The sequence below is a fragment of the Arvicanthis niloticus genome, chromosome 1 (assembly GCF_011762505.2).
Source record: "Arvicanthis niloticus isolate mArvNil1 chromosome 1, mArvNil1.pat.X, whole genome shotgun sequence".
Lineage (NCBI taxonomy): Eukaryota > Metazoa > Chordata > Mammalia > Rodentia > Muridae > Arvicanthis > Arvicanthis niloticus.
The window spans coordinates 62331146-62336500 of NC_047658.1; the positions used below are offsets into that span (position 1 = coordinate 62331146).

General features: G+C 43.1%; 1 pseudogene; it reads left to right on the forward strand.

Annotated features, from left to right (window-relative positions):
- Positions 1 to 336: 336 nt before the first annotated feature.
- On the forward strand, positions 337 to 698 carry LOC143442770 (ribosomal biogenesis factor pseudogene; annotated as a pseudogene).
- Positions 699 to 5355: the final 4657 nt, after the last annotated feature.

Genomic DNA, 5355 nt, shown 5'->3' on the forward strand with positions numbered 1-5355 from the left:
TGGGTTGTTAGTCATTCATTTATTCATTCATTTGTAAAATATAACAAGATAAACAAAAAACTATCACATCAAAGTTGTATAAGACAAGGATGCTTCATCCTGCTACAGAGACACTTCTTGACCATGTTTATTGCTGCTCTATTCATAATAGCCAGCAATTATTAACAACCTAGGTGTCTCACAACAGAAGAACAGATAAAGAAAATGTGGCACATTTGCATGGTGGAGTATTATCCAGTTGTTAAAATAATGGCACCGTATACTTCCTGTGTTTTGAGTTTGAGGATGGTGTCTCTGGGAACTTGAGCAGCCACATGAATTTCCCAAAGTTTGACAATGGCCAAGAACAAATTTAAAGGACAGAAATCCAAGAGTGTATTTCATATAGCGAGCCAAAAATACCTTCAAGACTAAAAGCAAGGTAAAACCCAGTTACTACTAATCTTGAAGATAAACGTTATGAATGATGAAAAAGTTAACAGAATGAACAGAGCTTTTATAAATATACAGAAAGGACTTGTAAACTTTTCAAAAAGCCTTTTTCTTAATCTGAGCAGAAAGAGTTGTGCCATAAAAATGAACCAGGTAATGTTGACAAAGTGACAAGACTAATGCTTGGTTATAATACAATGACATGTATCTTATTAACCCAAAGATCAATAAATTCAATGTTTCATACAAAAAAAATGACATCGTGAAATTTGCAGATAAATGGATGGAACTAGTAAGGGTCCCTCAGAGTTGGTAGAGGACACACCCAGACACCAAGTTCTCAGCACAAAGGAGATGTGTTACCTGGAGAAGCAATCAGGGGCGGGGGCTGCCTCTGAATTTGGCAAAGGCAGACAGGAGGTGTTGTTGCAACAGTAGGTTTGGGGGGGGGTTGTTTGTTTGTTTTGTGGTTTTGTTTGTTTGTTTGTTTTTGTTTTTCGAGACAGGGTTTCTCTGTGTAGCCCTGGCTGTCCTGGAACTCACTCTGTAGACCAGGCTGGCCTAGAACTCAGAAATCCACCTGCCTCTGCCTCCCAAGTGCTGGGATTAAAGGCATATGCCACCACTGCCTGGCACAAGAGTAGGGTTTTTTTTTTCTTTTTTTTTTTTTTAAATTGGATATTATATTTACATTTCAGATTTTATCCCCTAACCCCCCTTTCCCCCACCACCCAGGAACCTCCTAACCCATTCCCCCTCCTCATGCTTCTATGAGGATGTGCCCTCACCTCCCCCCCCCCACTCCCACCTCCCCACCCTCAAATTCCCTCCCCCACTCGGGTGTTCATCCTTCATGGGACCAAGAATCTCTTCTCCCACCTATGCCAGACATGGCCATCCTCCCCTTCATGCACAGATGGAGTCATGGGTCCCTCCCTGTGTACTCCCAGGCTGGTGGTTTAGACCTTGGGGAGCTCTGGTTGGTTGGTATTGTTGCTCTCCTCATGGGGCCACAAACCCTTTCTGCTCCTTCAGTCTTCTCTCTAACTTCTCCATTTGGAAACCCTTGATTATATCAGTGGTTAGCTGTACGTTTTTAAGGAGAGAAGGGACTCTGTACTAGGGTTAAGTTGGAAAGTCCTAGTTGGATAGGTTAGCCAGTGTAGCCAAATAATGAATTTTGATTGCTGGACCCTGGTATTTTGATAGTTAGACGTTAGTGGTCAATCTCAGAAATGAGTCATCAGCTAGGAGACTAGGCCTTGGGGGCTAGCTTTAGGAACGTAATCTAATGGTTTTGCAAAGGAAAGGGAAGAGCAAAGGACAAAACCTGCCAGTCCTATGTTTGCAAAGCTTGAGCTTGGAAGAGGGCCCTTTATGAGGCATCCAGGACCCACAAAGGTAAACAAGATCAGTGCCTTGCTCAGCCATCATCAGAGTCTCTTCTTCCTGAAGCAGATGGGAACAAATACAGAGACCACAGCCAGACATTGTGTAGAGAGTGAAAGACCTTGGAATACTCAACTCTAAATGGTATATCTCCACCAAATCTCTTTCCTCAGAGCTCAGGAAACCCAGAGAAAAAGGAGGCAGAAAGAATGTAAGAGCCAGAGGGGATGGAGGATGCCAAAAAACCAAAAACCTCTGAATCAACATGATCAAAGCTCATATGAACTCACAGAGGCTGAATCAGCATGCTCAGGGCCTGCATGGGTCTGCATGAGGTTCTCTGCACAAAGTACAGATCTCAGATTCTAGTACCAGTACCACATTGTAGACTGTTACTAGAAATGACCTGCGATCCATTATCTCTGTTGACATTGGCCCAGTGAACACTCTTCCAGATTTGAAGTCTGGAAAGTCTACACTCTTTCTCTTCCATAAATCACTTACTAGGGGGCTATGGCTCCCAAAGAGCTACATGGCCCCCATTTCTTCCATGGACTGTGTTTCCAATGAGATGACCTCAGTGAACCAATGGTGAAAGAACATTTATATGCATATATATTAAATGCAAATGCATTTTAACTCAGTTTCCCAGCATAACTGTGTGATCAGTCTGCCACTGGGATTCATTACCACATTCTGGACCTTTGAGATACTCAGCAGGTAAAAGTCATTGTCAATAGGCTTATCAACCTGAGTCGATCCCTAAGGCTCACCTGATAGGAAAGAACTGACTCCTGCAAGTTGTCTTTTAACCCTCAATCATACACTATGGCACATGTACTCTGCACCCCAATACACCCCAATATGAGAGAGAGAGAGAGAGAGAGAGAGAGAGAGAGAGAGAGAGAGAGAAATAAATGTTAAAAAAAAAGTTCATTCTATCAGAGTTGATGTTCAAAAGACAAACATCATCCAAGTGAAAGGGATTTTGAAGATTATATCTCAAGGGTATGGAACAGGAAAGTCCATCATTGATACATGTCCATTTAGAGTGTATTAAAAAAAAATTTAAGAGGCCAGCTCCAGCCCTGTTTGCCTGGGACAGCCAGAAGAAAGGCAACCAAGCACCAGTCCCACGATCATGAGATCAAGAGCTGGCCCCACCCCTGACCAGCTAAAGCACTAAGGAGAGCAGGTCCTGCACTATGCCTTGGTAGCACAGTAGAAGCTGACCCTGGTGGCAAGGGTAGCTCTAACACTAGGGTTAGCTAGCTGGGCAGTGCTGGAATGCTGGCCTTGGTGGTGTGGGTTCAGGAGAGCTGGTGAGCTGACTAGCTTAGACACCACCCAGGCTCAGATCTAGGGCCTTGAGTTGGCCCACTCCAACATCTATCCCATCTATGAACTGCTGGAGTCAGTGAAGACACCGGCCTTACAGACCCAAAGCTGCAGGATCTCCATGACACATGGCAACAAAAGGATATTCAGGAGGAGTTCCAGTGGGGATCCGGTATTGACCATGTAGTAGAAGCCAAAGGCCTTGAACCAGACCGATGACTCATTGTAACAAACATTTGCAAGTAAAGATGTGTGAACAAAAGGGTATTCTGTGTGACACACTGCATGCTGAGATTTTTTTGTTTTGGTTTGGTTTTGGTTTTTATTTTTTTATTTTCATGTGGGAGGAAGGTTGCAAGGGCCAAGGACAGGTATGAAGGTAGGGAGAGATGGAGTGTGACTAAGATGCATAATGTGAAATTCAGAAGAAAATCAATACATTTTATTTGAATTTTAGAATCCGAGACTTTTATAATAACCTTTTTAAATGAATGTTCTTGTTCCTTCGGAAGCATTAATATTTTCTCTTCCCCTGATACTTAACTCTTAGAGTGAAGAACTCTTTAACGTTTCTGGGTGGGGGCTTGTGTTTAAGATCTCTGTGTTTTATGTTCTCACTAAGTTCAATTTGTCTTATTTTCCCCCAGCACTTTCAAACAAAGGCAATCAGGTAAACTGACTTCCTCGATTTCTTTCTTTTGTTTCTTTATTTGGTTCAAGCAACTGAATCCAGAGGAGAGTCTGTGTTTTTTCACCATGCACTCTGAACCATACCCCCCAAACATGGGTTCTTGATTCCCCAGTTATCACCTCCATAACTAGCCTAAACCCTCCATGCCCGAATCCTACACACGCTACTCCTCCTGCTTTGACCTATCTGTCAGGTGTTTCCTTTTTCTCTCTTCAGTCTCCACATATCCAAGTTCTACCTATCTTCCTTTCTCCCCCGTGGACAGAACACTTAAACACTTAAATAAGAAAATTGAAAGTGTATCAGTGCTCCAGCAGGAATCAGAACATATATTCATATTACAGTTAAGTCTGGAAAATTCTGTGCGAGTTGTAAAGGTTGTAAAAGCTGAAGGCAGAAGCACTGAGTACCGTGCATGGGCCAGTGGACAAAGCTGACAGTTATAGTACCAGTTGTTAAGGTCATTTTGTTAAATACAAATATTTCCAAAAGTTTAATTTTTTCTAATGTAAAATACTACGCTACCTTGAAAACAGAAGTCATTGCTATAGGGGTAACCAACAGCTTTCTGTGTGACTTTAGGCCTATTCCACAAGAGATCATATCTGGTACTGTAAAGCTGGCCAGAACCCATAGATGAGAAGGTCATAGATCCCAAGAGAGAACCAACTATCATATTGCTAAGCGAACATGATATCAACTTGCTCTCTAAGTGTTTATATCCATAGATCAGTCCAGCTCTCAGCCTTGGTCAGAGATGCTTCTGTTTGCAGGGGAGACCGTTATTGCAGAGGCTCATAAATGTTCAAATGTTGGGGGCCGACTCTTAGCAGAAAAGCGGCTATCAGCTTTGCAGCCATCTTGAGCCATATACCCTGACATGAGACTTGGATTACAATAGCCTACAACAGCTGAGCACACTCTGATAATCTTGGTTTAGATACCTCGGGTGTGTGAGATTAAAGGTGTGTGAGATTAAAGGTGTGTAACTTAGAAGTGTAGAGATCAGAGTTAGAGACAAGACCTAAGGGCATGATTATAGGTGTGACTTAGAGGCGTGGCTTAGAAGTGAGACATATAAAAGGCAGAGACAGAACAGATCAGAATCAGACAGAGGAGACACTTTTAGGAGACACTTAGAGGAAAAGAGACTGAAGAATAAACGGGATTGAAACACACTCTGTCTGGTCTCCATTCTTCGAGTCTGCCCTCACCCTCTCTCTTGCTGAACCTCGACCCGCAGACTGGAGCAGCAGCTTGGACCGGGATACAGTGGCCGCCAAACGCGGGGCAGCCCGGGCCTCAACATTTTGATCGGGCCGCAACATTTTTTGGCCACCCGAATGTGGGGCTAGTGCGGCTCCCAACATTCAAAATGCTTAAAAAGAAAAAAGGCTGTTAAATGTATGTTCAGCCTTATATCAAATAACAGTATTACTCTTCCAAAACTCAGGGAACATCAAAGAAGGGGTGGGGAAAAGTCCAAGAGCTGAAAGACAGGAAAT